Source organism: Hippopotamus amphibius, chromosome 11 (assembly GCF_030028045.1).
Source record: "Hippopotamus amphibius kiboko isolate mHipAmp2 chromosome 11, mHipAmp2.hap2, whole genome shotgun sequence".
Lineage (NCBI taxonomy): Eukaryota > Metazoa > Chordata > Mammalia > Artiodactyla > Hippopotamidae > Hippopotamus > Hippopotamus amphibius.
In genome coordinates this window covers 41,832,298-41,852,967 of record NC_080196.1, presented here as the reverse complement: position 1 = coordinate 41,852,967, position 20,670 = coordinate 41,832,298, and the positions used below count along the sequence as shown (strand labels likewise).

The window sequence follows — 20,670 nt, the reverse complement described above, 5'->3', positions numbered from 1 at the left end:
AAATGTGTGGTTCGTTCTCTCGGATTTTTGAGAGTTACACATAGCAGTGATTTCCCCCTGAAAGTCCTTAACTCTCTAAACCACCTTTCTTCTGATAAAAAGCCAAGTTTCATCTCTTAGCTCCGGGGAAATCCCGTAGGGTCACACAACCACAGCTGGTTTTAAGCAAAGCTGTGATGTCTATCCCCTACACTCATTCTGCTTCAAGGACACGATTACTTACCACACGGTTCCCCAAGGGTTTTTGTTTACTCTGACCTCAGAGGTCATTTGGATGACAAGTGAGTCAGTCAAAACACTAGAGAAGGAAAAGACACATAGCAACAGTCTCTGTTATGGGTGAATTCTCAGACATTCCGAATTCCAGGGTGGAGAGACTTGAAGTGACTTTCCTATGGCCATGGAGCTAGGAGCAGACCTAAGCCTAAAATTCTAACACTTTGGTAGATTTCTCAAATGAATCTCAATCAAAAGAAATTGATATTTATATAAAATATAAGTTTAAAAAGGCTAACTAAAAATGAGTACAGTATCTTCCTACTTTTATGGAAAAAAAAACTATATATATAAACATTTGTAAGTACTAAAATGGTACCAAAATGTTAATAGAGGTTATATCTCTGGATGGGAGTATCATAGGTGATTATTTTTCTCCTTGTATGTTATTTATTTATTTATTTTTGACTGTGCCACTTGGCCTGAGGGATCTTAGTTACCCGACCAGGTATCGAACCTGGGCCCGTGGCAGTGAAAGCACTGAGTCCTAACCACTGGACCGCCAGGGAATTCCTTATTTTTCTCCTTTTAGATAATCTATATGTACTCATTTTTTTCACAATGGATTTTTCAAAAGAATAATTGCCGAGACCAGCTCGGCGACTCGAGGTGAGTGACGGGTGCCGCAAGCTTGAAGAAGACACAGACACAGACTGAAGAGAAAAGTGGGACCGGGGGGCTCAAGACCTCTCGGATCAAGAGCCCTGCTGACTCATCCCAGGTTGCTTTTATTGAGTTCGTGGGCTAACATTCTCAGGTTACACTCATAAACAATCAAGGGCCTCACATGACTGAGGCAATTATCTTTGTTTACTTCCTGGGTCCGAGTTGAGCAGGTGTGGATTTGAGCTGGGGGTGGAGAGCAGAACAGCCCTGGGGGCAGGAGACCTCTCTCTAAAGGATTAAGGGTCTGTGCCCCACCCGTGTTGGCCCCTCTGCGACTGTGCCTGTCTTAGGTTGTTCCTCCCTTGAGGAATCTTACCCGTCTCTGGCTAACCAGTCATCCTCCAGGGCCAAACACGGTGATATAAGGAAGGTTCTATGCACCACCCCTGTTGGCCCCTCTGCGGCTGTGCCTGTCTTAGGTTGTTCCTCCTCTGAGGAATCTTACCCGTCTTTGGCTAACCAGCCATCCTTCAGGACCAAACAGGGTGATATTAGTCTCCACGCCCCGCACCCTCAGCTCCTCCACCGCTCAAGCAGGACACCCTGAATCCCATCGCTCGGCCCACATACTTCAACATTTTCAAGGTTACAAAAAGGTTCCCGAATGTCTTCCCACAAATAATTTTCTATTTTTTAAATTAATTAATTAATTAATTGGCTGCATTGGGTCTTCGTTGCTGTGCGTGGGCTTTCTCTAGTTGCAGCAAGCAGGAGCTACCCTTCATTGTGGTGCACAGGCTTCTCATTGTGGTGGTTTCTCTTGTTGCGGAGCACGGGCTCTAGGTGTGCGGGTTTCAGTAGTTGTGGCTCACGGGCTTAGCTGCTCTGCGGCATGTAGCATCTTCCCGGACCAGGGCTCGAACCCATGTCCCCTGCATTGGCAGATGGATTCTTAACTACTGTGCCACCAGGGAAGTCTCTTCTATTTTTTTAAAAAGTGAGGATAGGCAAAAATTTCTAACATAGGACACAAAAAGCATCCAGCATAAAATAAACCATTGACAAATTGTACTATATTAAAATTAAGAAATGCAGTTCACCAAAAGACACCATTAAGAGAGTGAAAAAGTAAGCCACAGACTGGGGGAAGATATTTACAATACATGCATCCAATAAAGGACTTATATCCAAAATATATTCTAAAAACCCTTTTACAAATAACTAAGTAAAAAAAAGACAACCCAACAGTTAAATGGGCAAGAGACTCGAACAGACACTTCACAGAAGATATCCAAAACTTCCAATAAACCTATGTACTTTTAAGATGCTTTTTGCAAATTAAAATTCGCAAACAAGGTATACACTCACTAGAATGGCAAAAATTTTAAAGAATAATATCAAATGTGGACAAGATCATGGAGCAACTAGAACATTCACACATTTCTGGTGGGAATAAATTGGTACAACTATGTTGAAAAACTTGTCAGCTCTAGTAAAGCTAAATCCATGCCTACACTCTGATCCAACAATTTCTCTCCAGGTATATACCTAAGAGAAGTGAGTGCTTATGTCCACCAACAGAAATATATAAGGATGTCCAGAGCAGTGCTATTCATAATCACCAAAAACTGAAAACACTGAATGCAATAGGAAGGATACATTGTGATCTATCCACGCAAATGGAATACTAAATACAAATATGAACTCCTGCTATATGCAACAGCATGGATGAATTGCACAGACATAATGTTGAAAGAGCACATGCAAAGAGAGCATACTGTATATGATTCCATGTATAATACTGGCAAAACTAATCTCTGTTGAAAGAGGGTAGAACCTTGATTATCTGGGAAGATGGGGAGGAAGGGACAATGGCTACTGACTATAGGTGGAAGCATGAGAAAGCCTTCTAGGGTGCTGGAAATGTCCTGTATATAACTTGATCTGGAGATACACAGTGGCATATGCAGGTCATCAAGCTTAAGATTTTCACACTTTGCTATATACAATTATACTTTTAATTTTTTTAAGTTTGATTAAAAAGTGTCACGGGACTTCCCTGGCGGTCCAGTAGTTAGGATTCTGTGCTTCCACTGCAGGGAGCACCGGTTCAATCCTTGGTCAGGGAACTGAGATCCCCCAAGCTGTGCAGCACAGCCAAAAAAAAAAAAAAAAGTGTCAGAGCAGCAAGAAGAAGGCTATTTATTCAGTGTTTAGACGGTAAATATTAAGAACTTGAAAAAAACAGTCCATAAAAAATGGCCAGGCTTCCTTCCTGGTAGGAACAGACAATTCTGAGCTTTTTTCCTGAGAACACTCAATACTTTCCTTGTCCCTTCATATTTTATTCAGTATTTCTCATGGGTGAGCTAGGGGCTGACATAACACTAAAACTCCCCAGGCAAACCTCTGATTCCAACTCCAATCTAGCCTTTTGTGGTTTGTCATGTAAGGGACTGGATTACATATAATTTATACATATACATTTACAAATACAGACATATCACAGAGAGAAAACAAGTGATTCCAACCCTTTGCATAGGAACTGGCACATATAACAATATTGTCGAAAGACCATCTGCTCTGCCTGGCTTTTCCCTCTACAAAATTGGGAAGCAAACTAAGTTTGCTTTGCACCTCATCGGCTATCAGGTCTCTGAACCTCCAAAAGGTCCTCACTTCCTTCCCAGGGAACCATCCCACATCTCACTCCCCCGCTGAGCTGAAGCATTTATGGACAACAAATGTGTTACCTGGAAATGTGTCAGTGGTGTTTTTTCCCCAGGGTCATTTGCATTATAAAAGGGGACTTTAAGGCCACTCTGAACACAGATATATCTGGGAAGAAGAAGGGGAGTTTACAAAAACAAGTTGCATTTGAAATGATTGTCAGGTTCCCTAAAATTTCTAGAGGAAATTCCAAGAAGCCTAGAAAGTTTTAGGTAAACTGAAACTTATAATACAAAGCAAACCAAACCCCTCATTACTCTCTCACATTGTTGTTTTACCTGAGTCTTGAGCTTCACAACAACCTGTAAGGTGGGCTGGGTCACTGATCTTCTCCAGACCAGGAGACTCCCTGGGAAAGGGAAGCAATTCCCACAGGGTTCAGCAACTGGAAGTTGGGGGATTTAGAAGTTCATTTGGGTCACCTGACTCATGGCCCCGTGACACTTTCCTCTTCCAGAAAAGCCTTTTAACCAACAGGGTTTCATGAGCCATCCTCCTAACCAATAGAGAGGGAAGGGATTAACAGCCCTTACAGGTAGATTCTTTTCTGCAAGTTCTTTCTCTTTTTCTCTTTTTTTTTTTTTGACTGTGCCAAGTGGCTTGTGGGATCTTAGTTCCCCAACCAGGGATTGAACCTGGGCCCTCGGCAGTGAAAACTCTGAGTCCTAACCACTGGACTACCAGGGAATTCCCATCTTACCTTTTCTAGTTTTAATTTTAGGTGCGAGTGGTAACTGCAAACTTCCACAATCTTTGATATCAAGTTTTCTTCCCACATTTATTCCTCTCTGATCACAGATGGTAGTGGTGGCACCAAGAGGCAACTTGGGGAGAACTTTAGCCTCCCAATCCAGCAACCTCTCCAAATAAACACACAATTTAAGTAGAAAGAGTGCTAGGGAAATGCAACTTCATAACAATTTCCAAAATAGACTCCCTGAGTTTCAAACCTCATTTATGTGAAATACAGAGTAAGGGACGCCCCCAGAATTGTACAAGAAGGAAGACTTGCCTAGCCACCTTCCAAACAGACTGACGCTCCTAAGAACTCCTATTACAGAAATTCTGGGGCCATCAATGATGAGTGGTAAGCAAACAGGACTTGCCAGGATCTGACAGCTATCAGCAGAAGGGAGTCAAGTCACAGAGATGACTAACGTAATGGGGAAATGGACGGGGACCATAGATTGAGACAGGTAAGGTCCAGAGTCCAGGAGTTAGTCAGCAAACAGTACAATTAAGCAGAGCCTAACATTGATCCTGGGGGCGAAGGCCGACTGGACTTTGGTTTTGCATGGAGAACAGAGGACCTCTGAACCCGCTCATAATGACTTGAGCCTCAAGTCCAAGGCTTACAAATCACCACCAGAAATGCTTGGAGGGCATCTCGCAAGAATGAGCAAAAGTTGCAAGTTTGACCAAAGGCTTCCGTAAAAGTTGCAATCTGTTTCAAGTGGATTCAAATTTTGATCTGGAGTCTAAAATTTTTACTTTACTGTGTTCCAAATCTGCTAGTTTGTAAAAACCAAGAGAATTTGGACATCTACTAATCTAAAAGATTAATTTCACTACATCATCATGAATTACATTGTTTACCAAATTTGCTAAACTTCTCAACTCTAGTCACAAACTGGAAGAGTAAACCACCCTCTGTGCCGGTGGGCCAAGTCATGGTTTGGTTGTATGTAGGAAGTGGAGTAAGGTCTATGCAAGTGGCATGTCCCAAATGCCGGCACCAGCTGTCCACTTCCAGACTGAAAGGGATGTTTCTATAGAGGAGAAAAGAAATGGTCATGCATGCCTATTTAGAGAGTCCACCCTACTCCTGTTCATAGCTCTCAGTGTTCTGTTTTTCAGGTCACCAGGAGGCCCAGAATGTCGCTAGTTGGGCCTCTTTGGATAGGCCTTAGTTGGGCCACCTTAAAGTACGTGGCCTTGAGGTGTGGGGAAAGTTGTGAGCTCTGGACACCTGTTACATCTGACTTCCCCTGGACACCACTCCTTCCTCTCCCTCTAAATTCCAGAGTAGACAATAGACTTCTTAGCCAGCTTTGTCCGAAGTGTGCCACCACCTGTTGTTATGAAAGAGGCCATCTCTGCAACCCCAGGGGGTTCAGGGGTGCCTGCACTGCCCCAGGCCTCTGTATTGAGGTATATTTTGCAAAATGACACTTTGTAACCCATTGCTCTTCATGTTACATCCTGCCTCCTGATCTTCCTTTCTGATGAAACAAATCTACATTACATTATGGGCAGAGAGTAAGGAACGAATGGGCAGCACATGGAAAGGTTTGGCATGAATAATCCCTACCACTAGCCAGGGAATTGACAGAACTAGCACTATAAGAGACATGGGAAGTTAATTGATATTAAGAATAAGCACTTATGGTTTACTATGTGCCAGGCACTATGCTACACATGTCACGTGCATTATGTGCTTCATTTACTACAACAGCCCTATGTGGTATTATTGTCTCCTTTTGACGAATGAGAAAAACTAGGATTTTAAATAAATTGCTAAAGTTTACATAGTTAGTGTGGCAGAGCCAGAGCTGGGTGTTCACTGAACTGTTTTATTTTCCTTCTGACCACACAGAAAGACTGCATTTCCCGGATCTCTATGTATTTAGATGGGACCATGTGATTGAATTCTGGTCCACAGAGTATAGACGTGATATACCCCATTTCCAGGTTTAAAACAGTTCACCCAAACTTCCCTTTTCTCTTTCTTACTTGCACAGCTAGAAGCCAAGAACTCATCCCACCCTCTCCTCCCTCCAAGGACAGAGCCTAGAGCCCTGAGTGACTGCTTGGAGGAGAGTGTCTCAAGGGAGCAGACCAGACTATTAGACTACATTGGGAACAACAAATAAACCTTGGTTGTGCTAAGCTGCTGACATTTCAGGGGATTATTTGTCACTACCGCATAACCTACCTACCCTGAGTAAAACAGCGATGTGAGTTGTAGCCAAGATTTTTGTGCACGTCTGACTTCAGCCAATCTTTTTTTTTTTTTTTTTTTGGTTGTTGTTGCACCAGGTCTTAGTTGTGGCTCATGGGCTCCTTGGTTGTGACATGTGAACTCTTAGCTGCAGCATGCATGTGGGACCTAGTTCCATGATCAGGGATCGAAACCAGGCCCCCTGCATTGGTAGCGCAGAGTCTTATCACTGCGCCACCAGGGAAGTCCCCAGCCGATCTTAACCACTTCTTTACAATTAGCACAGGAGGATCTGGAGAGAATTTCTTATCTTTAACTCTGCCACTAAGCTTGTGTGAGATCATTTAGGTGAGTCCTTCAAATGGCACGTTTTTTTCATTTGTCCAGTGAAAATAAAAATATCTGCCCTTCCAACCCCACAAGGTTATTGTAAAGATCAAATAAGACAATAGCTACGACATAATTTGTAAAAGAAGCATCATCCAAATGCAAAGGAGTATTACTATCTATCCTGCCTCTGGTTAGGAATCTATCCTACTGAACTTAGAACTGGCATAAAATTGTTTCTTATATCCCTGCCTGTACTATCCCTAATAGTTATTTTTTGGTAGCTTTAAATTTTAGCATAATCAAACTTACAGATGACTTGTAAAAATAGTACAATGAGCAGGAATTTCCTGACGGTCCAGTGGTTAGGACTTGGTGCTCTCACTGTGGTAGCCTGGGTTCAATCACTGGTTGAGGAACTAAGATCTTGCAAGCCGTGGTGTGGCCAAAGAACAACAACAACAAAAATAGTATGAAGAGCTGCTGTACTCTTTTATCTAGATTTCGTAACTGTTGATACTTTGCCCCATCTTACATATATATTTCTGATGTATTCAAAAGTAAGTTGGTGACATTGTGTACTCTACCAGTCCAGGGGGACTATGACCCTCCCAACACCTTGATTTCAGCCCAGTGAATCTAATTTTGTACTTCTGACATTCAGAGTTGTAAGAGAACAAATGTGTGTGTGTGTGTGTGTGTGTGTGTGTGTGTTTATTCATTTATTTATTTTGGCTGCACCAGGTCTTTATTGCGGCACACAGGATCTTCAATTGTGGCATGTGGACTTCTTAGTTGCGGCATGAATGTGGGATGTAGTTCCTTGACAGGGATCAGACCCAGGCCCCCTGCATTTGGAGCACGGACCACCAGGGAAGTCCCAAATGTGTGTTATTCTAACGCACCAGACGTGGTCATTTGTTTAAGCAGCCATAGGAAATTTATTCAATCTGCATTCAAAATTTGGTAAGTGTCTGGTAGTATCCATTTTACCTATTTCTGTTCTTAACCTTAATATGCAGTTCAGAATCACACTTTGCATTTAATTGTCATAAGTTTTTAGTTTCCTCTAATCTGGAACAGTTCCTCCACCTTACTTTGCCTTTCTTGACCTAGACATTTTTGAAAAAATACAGCTTTTTATTTTGTAGAATGTCACTCAATTTTTTTTTTTTGGTTGATGTTCCCCAGTCCTTAAATTCAGATTATACATTTTGAAAGGAATATAATGGGACTTCCCTGGTGGTGCAGTGGTTGAGAATCTGCCTGACAATGCAGGGGACACAGGTTCGATCCCTGGGTCAAGACGATCCCACATGCCATGGAGCAACTAAGCCTGTGCACCATGATTACTGAGCCTGCACTCTAGAGCCTGCAAGCCACAACTACTGAGCCCACATGCCACAACTACTGAAGCCCGCACACCTAGAGCCCATGCTCTGCAACAAGAGAAGCCACCACAATGAGAAGCCTGCAACGAAGAGTAGCCCTTGCTCTCCGCAACTAGAGAAAGCCCGCGCGCAGCAACAAAGACCCAATGCAACCTAAAAGTAAATAAATATATTTATTTAAAAAAAAGAGAAAGGAATATAACATTGTCTCAGGAGATACATGATGTTGGTTTGTCCCAATACTAATCATACTGATTTTGATCACTTGGTTAAGGTGGAGGCTGCCAGATCACTCCACTGTATAGTTATTAATTTCCCCTTTATAACTAAAAATAAATTGGTGGTGAGATACTTTGAGATTTTCCTCCTCATGCTTTAACCCTCAAGTTTTAGCATCCATGATGATTTTCTAATTCCATCATTTCTTCTAAATTAATAGATATGCTGTAAGGAAAATCTCCTTCTTCTACAGTTATTTATGTAGTCATTTTTTTTATGTCAGAATAGATTCATGGAACCAAGATCAACAGTGAATGCTCCCCAGTATGTCTGCCACCAGTGTCTATATCCCCAGGGTGAGCTGAAGCCACCCCCCCCGGCCTTTCTAGGAGACTCTCCAAGACTAGCAGTCTCATCCAAATCTCATCAAACACGAACTACTGTTTTTCTTCATCAAGTGTCCAAAAGGTCTCTCCCTGCCCTCTGTGTATGGGGACCAGTTTCAGATTTCACCAGAGGAACTCCCAAGGTTGCAAACCAACACTGATTACAGTTAATAATACTGGATTGTATATTCGAAGAGAGTAATGCAGGGAACACGGGTTCGATCCCTGGTCTGGGAGGATTCCTCAGAGCAGCTAAGCCCATGCACCACAACTACTGAGCCTACATTTTTTAAAATTTATTTTTATTTATTTAATTTATTTATTGGCTGTGTTGGGTCTTCATTGCTGCACACGGACTTTCTCTAGTTGTTGCGCGCGGGGGCTACTCTTCATTGTGGTGCACAGGCTCCTCACTGTAGTGGCTTCTCTTGTTGTGGAGCACGGGCTCTAGGCACGTGGGCTTCAGTAGTTGTGGCACATGGGCTCAGTAGTTGTGGCTCGTGGGGTCTAGAGCACAGGCTCAATAGTTGTGGCGCACGGGCTTAGTTGCCCCGTGGCATGTGGAATCTTCCCAGGGCAGGGCTTGAACCCGTGTCCCCTGCATTGGCAGGTAGATTCTTTACCACTGCGCCACCTAGGAAGTCCTGAGCCTACATTTTAGAGCCTGCAAGCCACAACTACTGAGTCCACGTGCTGCAACTGCTGAGGCCTGCAAGCCTAGAGCCCATGCTTCACAACAGAAGCCATAGCAGTGAGAAGCCAGTGTGCTGCAACGAAGGGTAGCCCCCACTCACCACAACTGAAGAGGGACTGTGTGCAGCAGTGAAGACCCAACGCAGCCAAAAAAAACAAAAAGAAATTTGTATGTATGGTGATGGATGCTAACTAGACTTACTGCAGTGATCATTTCATAATATATACAAATATGGAGTCATTATGTTGTATTCCTAAAACTAATATGTTATATGTCAATTATGTATCAATTAAAATAATAATTTTTAAAGTAATAATAATAAAAGTGTAGGCTCATGGATTCTTATTTGATTCGATGGGTTATAATCTACTACTGTCATTATTTCTGATGCTTAGGTTGTCCCAGATGTGGCCCATGGGAGCCCCTTCAGGCTGGCTCCTGTGTTCTTTTGATAAATCCCCAACATTCTCTGAACACTTTCTTACTTTCTGGCACAAGAAGATATTTTAGGTTTATCTTATACATTCTCTGCAGAAGTCTGTGATCCAAGAAACCGTGGTGCCCCTTGTTGGAGAATGGTATTTAGAAACCAAGACCTGGGTGCTACGTGTGCTCCTAACAGCTGGTATGTCATTCCTTCTCTAGGCTCTCTCAGTGGACAAAGCCAGGAAATTTGTATAAAGCTGTGAGTTCATACTGACATCTCCAAATCTAATCTAACATTACGTGGTATGTGCCCCTTCTCCATTTTTGTAACTCCCTTTGTCCCACTGTGATATACATGGCTCCCACTACGCTCTTTCTCTCTCTCTCTCTCTCTATATATATATATATATATACACACACACACATATTACTGGAACCTAATATACCAAGTATAGGTCAATATTTAATTACAGGGTTTTTTTTGGGGGGGGCAGATGGACAATGAGGTGCACAATTTGATTAATTCTGACAAATGCCTATATGCCTGTAACTTGTACTCCTATCAAAATATAGAACATTTCCATTGCCTCAGCAATCTGACATCCCCAGACACAACCACGCTTTTCATTTTATTCCACAATCAATTAGTTTTGCCTGTTCTAGATCTTCCTATAATTGGAACAAACTGCATGCACTCTTTTGGGTCTGGCTTCTTTTGTTCAGCATACTGTTAGTATCTATGAAGTTCATTCACGTTGTTGTGTATTTCAGTAGTTAGTTCCTCTCCACTGTTGAGAAACTTTCCACTGTATGAATTTAACTATTCTGCTGGGATGGATATTTGGGTTGTTTTCAGCTTGAGGTTATTATGAAAAAAAATTATCTGAACATTCTTGGTCAAGTCTTTGTATGGACATATGTTTCATTTCCCTTGAGTAATTGCTTAGGATTGGAATTTTTGGGTCACAGAGTAGGTTTTGTTTATAAGAAACTGCTGAATATTTTTTCAGAGTAGTTGTGCCATTTCTCACTCCTGCAGCAATAAATGAGAGTTCTAGTTGCTCCATCCTAACCAACATTTGGTATTTTCTTTCTTTTTAATTTTAGCCATTATAGCAGGTTTGTAATGGTATTTTGTTGTAGTTTTCATTTCCCTAACAAGTAACATTTTTGAGCACCTTTTTATGGGCTTATCAGCCTTTTGTATATTTTCTTCTGTGAGTGTCCAAGTCTTTTACTCATTAAAAAAATTTTTTTGGTCCTTTTCTTATTGATTTGTAAGAGTTTTTTTGTTTGTTGTGTTTGTTTGTTTAGGTTGCATTGGGTCTTCATTGCTGCAAGCGGGGGCTACTCCTTGTTGTGGTATGTGGGCTTCTCATTGCAGTGGCTTCTCTTATTGCAGAGCATGGGCTCTAGGCTCACGGGCTTCAGTAGTTGTGGCACATGGTCTCTAGAGCGCAGGCTTAGCAGTTGTGGCACACGGGCTTAGTTGCTCCGTGGCATGTGGGATCTTCCTGGACCAGGGATGGAACCTGTGTCCCCTACATTGGCAGGTGGATTCTTAAGCACTGTGCCACAGGGAAGTCCCTGTAAGAGTTTTTAAAAATATATTCTTGATACCAGTCATTAGTGAAATAAACATTGTATGAATATATTCTCCTAATCTATGGCTTTCCTATTCATTTTCTTAACTATGTCTTATCAGGAGCAGAAGTTTTAAATTCTGATGAAGTGTAGGACCTCCTAGGTGGCGCGGCAGTTAAGAATCCGCCTGCCAATGCAGGGGACACGGGTCTGAGCTCTGCTCGGGGAAGATTCCACATGCCACGGAGCAACTAAGCCAGTGCACCACAACTATTGAGCCTGTGCTCTAGAGCCTGTGAACCACAACTATTGAGCCCATGTGCCGCAACTATTGAAGCCCATGCACCTCGAGCTTGTGCTCTGCAACAAGAGCAGCCACTACAATGAGTAGCCCCCGCTTTCAGCAACTAGAGAAAGCCCATGTGCAGCAACGAAGACCCAATGCAGCCAATAAATAAAATAAATAAATAAATAAATTTATATTAAAAAAATTCTGATGAAGTCTAGTTTTTGTTTTGTTTTTTTTTCTTTTTTTGCCACACCGAGTGGCTTGTGGGATTTTAGTTCCCTGACCAGGGATCAAAGCAGGGCCCTCAGCAGTGAGAGCGTGGAGTCCTACCCACTGGACCACCAGGGACTTCCCTATCCAATTTTAAAATGGCTATTTGTTTTCTGTGTCTGAAGAAATCTTTGCCTACTTCTAGGCTGTGAATCCCAAGTACTTTAAATAAGTGCTGGAATCAAACGAATACATTTTTTCTTCTTTCAACTCAGAAGGCCTGTTGCCAAACAGACTTCTTTGGTGAGCAAATGAAGGATTTTAATGGACATCCAAGAGGTAAGGAACAAGAGGGGTTCTTACAACTAAAATCTCAGGACTAAAAGCTCTTTTCTCAAGTGGAATGAGCCTCATGTGTAGAGGATGGAGCCTACATTAGAGTTAACCAGACTGAATGACTTGCAACCAGAGCAGATCCAACAAAGCAGCTCTACCCCTTCCCACAATCACAAGGATTTGGGGGAGTGAGTTCATTGGTGAGCCAGTTCGGGAGGCTGCATTAAGTTATCTGAGTCACTTCTTCAAATGAAGGTCTGCTGAAGAAGACAGTTTATACAGTGTGGTTCTGGGATGGTCCCACAGAGCAGTCAGCACTTGTGGTGTGGTTTTCCCACTACATTGTTTTCTTTTTCTTTTCTTTCCTTTTTTCTTTTAAACAATCATACTTAATTTTTAAAATTCATTAAGTTTAAACATCAAAATTTTGAAAAAATATAGTGAAATATATCTTTCCCACCTGTACCTTTCATAACAGATAACCACTGTTACCGGTTTCTTACATTTCCTTTTAAGAGATTTTTAATGCATTTATAAGATAATACAAATCCATAGTATCTCCCTCCTTTTTTATAGAAATGGTATCTACTACAAACACTATTCTGCATCTTGCTTTTTTTCAAAAAATAATATGTCTTGGAGAGTTTTGCATATCACTTCTTTCCATATCACAGAAAGATACTTCTCATTCTTTTCTATAGCTGCACAGTATTCCACTATCATGTCCTACAATTTATTTAATCATACCCTTGTTCATGGATATTTAACTTTTCAGGTATTTTTTCTTTCAAACACTGCTTCAGTGAAAAACCTTGTACATACATCATTTTGCACACTTGCAACTATAACTGTAGAATAAATTCCTATGCTGAGTCAAAGGGTATATACATATGGAATTTTGGTAGAGACTGCCAAATTGCCCCCAAAAGGAATTGTTCCTGTTTATATACACTGGTAACATATGATAGTTCCTATATACCCATATTTGTGCCTAATCTTAAGAGTTTTCAACCACTTGAATTTTTACCAATCTGATACATAATAAATGGTATTTCAGTGACTCAATTTGAATGAATTTTATTTTGAATGAGGATGAGTATCTTTTCATCTGTTTTAAGGACATTTATATTTAGTTTCCATTTGTACTTTTTTATTGAGTTGATGGGCATTTCATTATTGTTTTGTAGGAGCTTTTTATATGTTATACCCAACACCTTTTTAAAAGTCAGGTTTACTAAACTATAAATTACACACAATAAGATTCACCTTTTAGCGGAGCTGTCCCTTTCATGTGGAAGGCCTTCCAGCTGGGGGTTTGAAGTACTTGGTGCTTTGAAGTACTTATTTGAATAAATCATGTTCATGCATTGCAGTAAGGGAGTTACTGGGAGGGGCTCACACTCAGGCCGAGATTTTGAAGGTCTGAGATGTACAGGCAGTGTGTTCAATGGAAAGAGTGTAAACACTAGACTCTGACTATTGAGATTCAAATACTTTCTTTGCCATGTATTAAGTAGGTGTTTTGTTCAGATAACATCACCTCTTTGGGTATCAGTTTCCTTATTACCAAAAACCCCTCAAAATCAAATCCCATCAGATAGTATAACGAAAGCACACTGTTTAGTGCTGACAGAGATGAGGTGCTTAGTAAATGTTAGCTTCCTCTTTCTCCAGTAAGAGCCAAATCACTAAAAACAACACGCCTGGGGGCAGCAGCACACACACATGTGTGTGTGTCTTATTCTGAACCATGACCTCAGGTACTGCTGGAGTATTAAGCCACAAAGAGGACACATATTTCTGTTTCCAGCTTTCCAGTTCGGGACCCCTAGAGTCAGATTGAAAGTTTCCTGTGCTAATAACATGGGCTCACAGGGGAAACATCATATTTGTCTAAGAGAAGACATTCCAAGAGTGAGTAATAACCCCTTTTTAATAAGGAGCTACTTAAAACCACCCCGCCAAACCCGTTCTTCTGCCTTGGTGATTAGTGCCTGATCCAGCTTCCTCCTGATACCATGGCCTGTTGGTTCAACAGCTTTTAAAAATGAAAAGGTTAAAAAAAAAAAAACTTGCTCCTTGGGCCTTAGGACTTTGGGCTTTTCTATTCCCAGCAGTGAACACTTTGCTTACTGTGAGGAAGGCAAGACAATCACAGCAGAACTAATAAATAATTACTTCCTCCTCACTCGGCCAGACAAAAATGGATGGGGTCTGCTGACATTCCATAGATACCAGGTGGGCACCCTCACTGTGGTCCTAGTGTTGTTCTCACTTGCCCAGGCTAGGTGGTGAAAGCCTTGTCTCCAGTCATTGGTCTTGTAGAGCAGAAACTCGGTCACCTCCCAATCAATCACTTGCAGGGTAGAATGGGCTAAATATTGGGTGAGGTCCTCAGAAACTCCCCTTCCTCTCACCAGCCACAGCTATGAGTTTCCAGCCATAGCTGTGTTTATACCCTTCTCGGGGGCCTGGTGTGAACTTCCAGAACTGGGACCCTAAGTTCTGCTGTTGTTTCCAAATAAAAGACCAAGTTTTACTACAGCCAATTAAACCAACTGTGCTCTTTTCCCCATGGGGGCATGGCATGCAATGGCTGCAAACAGCAGCCTCCTCAGTAGTGTATGCAGCCTGTTGCCTGTAGGAGTTGCCCTAAGGGATGCTGGAGACAGCCCTTTCCAGTGGACATTCATGTCTTGCATGCTGTCCCCAGTCTAGGCTCTAGACAAGTACGTGTGGTGCCTTTGAAAAGCTGCAGGGCACAGTGGCCAAGGTCTACATTGGCCAAGTCATAATGTCCATCTGCACCAAACTGCAGAGCAAGGAACATGCGATTGAGGCCCTCCGCAGGACCAAGTTCAAGCTCCCTGTCCAAGAGAAGATCCACTTCACTGAGAAGTGGGGATTTACTGAGTTTAATGCAGATGAATTTGAAAATATGGTGGCATATAAGCAGTGCATCCTAGATGGCTGCGGGGTCAAATACATTCTTAATCGTGGCCACCTGGACAAATGGCAGACCCTGCATTCGTGAGAGCCTTGGCACTGTCCCCGCCTTACTCGTGCCCACCAATAAATCCTACTTTCCTGTAAAAAAAAAAAAAATCCAGTTTTAGCTTTCTGTAGTGAGGTCTCAGTTCAAAAAGAAGTTGGGATGGCGGGAACTTCCCTGGTGGTCCAATGGTTAAGACAACTCTTAGATGTCGCAACTCTCTAGGCCTCTACAATCCCTATCTGCCTACACTAATTTAAGTTGGCTTTGTCATATGTAACTAAATTTTTTTTTTGGCTGCATCACATGGCATATAGGATCTTAATTCCCCGAGCAGGGATCGAATCTTCGCTCCCTGTCTTCGCCCCCTGCAGTGGAAGCACAGAGTCTTAACCACTGGACTGTCAGGGAAGTCCCTAAAATAATTTTTTAAAATAAAGTATCCTATAGTTGGATTTCCAGAAATAGAAAAAAATTACATGGGACATACTTCTACTAAAAATTATTAATTGTTTATCTGAAATTTAAATTTAACTGGGCATTGTGTATTTAAGTGGCAACTTTAGCATACTGGGACATACGACAGTATACCACAGGATGTGTCAAACCATATGACAAATGTAACATCTTTATCACTGCTGGAAGATTTTTTTTTAGGAAAGAATAAAGTTAAGTATGTAATTTGACTGGGTAATTGCAAAATATTTTTATATTAATAACCATAGATAAGATATGAACTACAACAACTAAAACAGTTGGGGGACTTCCCTGGTGGCACAGTGGTTAAGACTCTGCATTCCCAATGCAAGGGGCCTGGGTTCAACCCCAGGTCAGGCAACTATATCCCACATGCATGCTGCAACTAAGAGTTCACATGCCACAACTAAGGAGCCCATCTACCACAACTAAGACCCAGTGCAATGAAATAAATAAATAAATAAATCTAAAAAAAGCCAGACAAAAGTACATTCTATTAAAAAAAAAAACAAACAGTTGGTAGAGGCACATTAATAGACAAACCAATGGGACAAACCAAAAGCTCAGAAATGAGATAGAATTTATAGGGAAAATGATAAAAGTAGCACTTCAAATTAGAAGGAACAATGATGGACTATTCATTAACTGGTGCTGGGAGGGATAACTGGGTTACTGTTATGAAAAGAAAGGTTAGGTCCCTATTCCATACTTTAAAACAAATTCCAGATATATAAAATACATAAACATGAAAAAAAAAAGACATAATAAGAGAACTAAAAAAAAAATGAGAGAATTTTATAAAAACTCAGAAGAAAGCCTTCATATAAAACCCAGAAACTGTAAAAGAAGAGATTAACATTTGACTAACATACAAACTTAAAAATTTTTCATGATGAAAATCACCTGAAATAAAGCTAAAATCAAGTAACATATGGAAACATATTTGCAACTCATATTACAGGCAATGCTAACTTCCTTAATATATAAAGCGTTCTCTACAAATCAGAAGAAAAGGATGAGGCTAACAATATAATAGACAAATAGGCAAAGGACACAGAAAGGTAGTCTACATAGAAGGTTCTGTAGACTCTTTAAGGCTCTTAAACATGAAAAAATGCTGAACTTTATTCATAAGAGAAATTAAAGTTATAATACAATGACTTTTTAACCTATCAGATTGAATATTCCCTCAGCTAAGTATTTATATAGAAAAACCAAGCCCCTATGAATGCAGATTTGATTCCATAGGATCAAGCACACCTACCTTTTTCCATGAAAATTTTCCCAGCAGCTATCACATTCCTCCTGTTTGATCTAGAAATTGCTCTCCTTCTACCCCTACATGAGCATCTCAAACAAATAACCTAAAATTATACTTATAGCATTAATCCTAATTTCACTACCAGCAATAATCTTGGCTTATGAATGAACTCTAAATGGACTCGAATGAACCAAATATGATAATTAGTTTAAATGAAATCAAATGATTTCGACTCATTAAACTCATAATTATCAAGTAAATACAACTACAATGGAGGACAATTACACAATATTTTTCAAACTTATAAATGCAAAGCTCTTTAACCCAGTAATTCCAGTTCTAGAAATCTGTCCTACAAATATACTTGCATATGTGCCATTTAACAATGTACTGCAGCATCACTGTAATAGCCAAAGACTGGAAACAATTTAAGTGTCTTCAATAGAGGACTTAATAAATTGAGGTACATCCTTACAATGAGATACTATGCACTTGTAAAATAGAACCAGGAAACATATCTTATGTTTGCATTTGCATAGTCTATCTCTGGAAGGACATGCAAAAAACAGGTAAGAGGGATGTGCCTGGGGAACATACTCTTCTGTGCTTTTCTAATTTTGTACCATGTGTATTATTACCTACTCAAAATTAAATAAATAAAATTCATTTTAAGTGTAAAATACCTTAAGAAAAACTGAAAACCATGGATGCATTATAAAGTAGATTGCAAACATTGTGAGTTTTTAAGATATCACACAAGAGTTCAAGGGCATTTCAAGCTCGCTTGGGATTTTCACCCTAGATCTAGGGAAACGAGGGTAACAAATGAGCTCTCTCAGTTGCTTGTGACACTCAGAGGAAAAGTGCGAAAAGCACTGCTCTATGAGATAATAGGGCCCATAGGCAAGACTTGAGATAACCCCTTGGAACTAGGACGTAAGGTCATCCTCTGACTCCTGGAAAAGAGGTCACTCTAAGTATTTAAAACAGGGAATTTAATTCAGAGAATTGTTTTATATAGGTGTTGGCTGGGATAAAAAGTGAAACAGAGTAGTGAAGTAGCCCAGAGATGAGCAATAGCAATACGTTACTGCCACCCTTACACTGGAGGCAGAAGAAGGACATGGTGTGACCACAGCCCTGGGGCTGGGATCATCTGCTATGAGTTGGAGCCAGATAGATTGGAGGAGACAGCCTGAGGTTGGGGGTGGGGATGGATACTCTGGTTTGGGGATGGGGTGGGGGTGGGGACACTCTGGCTTCTTCCTTGATCCCTCCAATCTCAAGAAGTGTCTACAATTAACGGAGTCCAGTAACTCAGTCTGGAGCCCAACCAGAGCAGAAGACCAGGATATGCAGCCTTTCTTTATGGGGTGTGCCCTCACTGCCATACTGAAAAGAGTAGGGGAAGGTGAGGAATAGATTTGAGGGCAAAACTAGCCCAGGATCAGGACAGAAAGAAACTAGGAAAAAAACATAATTCACGAATCCTTCCCCTCAAGAAGAATCAACTCAGGCTGTCTGCATGAAGGTGGGTTTCTAGCGCTGCAAAATTAAGGCCCAGACAGTTTCCCCCAATGTTCTTTATAGCTGGTTTGTCCAAACTAAGCCCTAGCCCTGGACCACACACTACATCTAGTTGTTATGTCTCTTAAAAATATTTTAATGTAGAATGCCACTTTTTTGACTTAAAGGAAAGGGCCAATTGTTCTATAGAATGTCCCACATTCTGAATCTGTCCACTGCCTTTTGCTTTCCTTTAGCTTGACCCTCTTGCCACCCTATATACTTTATTAGGTCCAAGTTAAACATTTTTGGTAAGAATACATCATAGTTGATGGTGTCTACTTAATATTAGCTTCCCAGCAGGAGACACATAATAGCTGATTGTTCCACATTAATAATGATAAGATTAAGCACTGTATTAGGGTGGTGAAAGCCTGATAACTTCATTGTGCAGTTAACTTTTCTTTTAAGACCAGGAAGTAATTTTTGTGCCACACTTATCCTTTTAAAGCTCAGTTTCCTCATCTGAAATACGAATAACAGTGCTGTTGAATAGATTAAATAAATTAATGCATTTAAACTGTGAATGAAAAATGTTGCCTGCCATAACAGTAAACAAAGAATGTTGTGCCATCAAGCCAGCAGCCACTGCAGCAACCCCCAACTGTGTAACCTGAGGGGATTCAGGATGGAGAAAAGCAGGATACTGGCCCTATATAATTAAGGTGTATATCAAAGGAATGATTTCAATGAGCCCAGACTCCTGCATCTTCCCATATGTAGAAAAGTGCTAAATTCATTAACTTGAGAGGTCTGGTTTGCTTTAATTAACGGTAACCTTTTGATGTTTTCGTTGCAAAACTATATATTTCGGCTCCTCCCTTACCTCTTTGGCGCAATCCCCCAGAGCTCTCTGAGAGGCTGTCTTCCAGGCTTAAGTATTCAGTCTTATCTGCCAAATAAAACATAACTCTCAACTTTTAGGTTGTGCATTTTTTTTTCAGTTGACAAAAGCACCTAGGACATAGTAAACATTCAAATAAAACACCCATTATTATTATTTTAGTTGCAACTCCACCACTGGAGAATATGGAGCAAAAGAAGCAAAAGCTCCTCCTCCCCTGTTCCCAACACTATTTCCCTTTTCTGAAAGAGGGGTTCAGGCCATTTTGGAGTCTTATACACCAGGCTGGAAGTTTGGCCTTGTTGCTAGAACAGGTTATACCTATGGGTAAGTTAGTTTTTGTTTTTGTTTTGGTCACGTTGCGGGGCTTGGGGGATCTCGGTTCCCGGACCAGAGATCGAATCCAGGCCATGGCAGTGAAAGCCTGGAATCCTAACTACTAGGTCACCAGGGAACTCCCTGAACAAGTTACTTCTAACAGTTTCCTTCTCTGTAAAGATAACTGCAATTTGTGGAGGGCTTAGTATGTAGACATTGTACTAAACGCTGTACATACATTTCACATCTAATTTTCTCAAAACCTACAAGTAAGAACTGTTATCCATATTTTTCAGATGAGGAAACTGAGACTCAGAAAGAGCAGCACAGCTAGGAAGCAGCCAAGAGACTTGAAACTGGGGATTCTGCCACCTCCAGTGGTTAATAAGGCTCAAAATGAGATGGTATGTAAAACAGGTTGCTCCTGGCTTTCTTGCTTTAAGAAACCTGTTATTTCTCAGTTGTCACTTTCTCAGCAACCTTTCCCTGCCTTATTTAAAACAGAACTTTCCTCTTCCATGCTTCATCCCCACCCTCTCCCATAGCACTTGGCTCCATCTAACCCAATACATACTGACTTGATTATCTGCCTTCCCCAACTCGAATGTCCACTCCATGGGGACAAGGATTTTTGTCTGTTTTGTTCACTGTTGTCTTCTTAGCATTTACAGCAGTGCTTGGCACATAGCAAGAAATCACGAGATAACTGTCGAAAGAAAGGATGAATAACATATTTCCGGGAGCATCAAGAATCTCGACCACACGCGCGAGGATTGAACCTCGCAGGGACACTTGAT

General features: G+C 41.1%; 1 long non-coding RNA gene and 1 other non-coding gene across 2 annotated transcripts; one reads left to right on the top strand and one right to left on the bottom strand.

Annotated features, from left to right (window-relative positions):
* Nucleotides 1–952: 952 nt before the first annotated feature.
* On the bottom strand, nucleotides 953–20,669 carry LOC130831583 (uncharacterized). The gene is made up of 3 exons (XR_009048077.1): nucleotides 20,452–20,669; nucleotides 19,538–19,603; nucleotides 953–1,814 (listed from the first exon to the last, which is right to left on the bottom strand). It is a non-coding gene; the product is annotated as an uncharacterized LOC130831583 (long non-coding RNA).
* LOC130832147 (small nucleolar RNA SNORA70) lies at nucleotides 14,955–15,089 on the top strand. Its single transcript, XR_009048227.1, has one exon. It is a non-coding gene; the product is annotated as a small nucleolar RNA SNORA70 (small nucleolar RNA).
* Nucleotide 20,670: the final 1 nt, after the last annotated feature.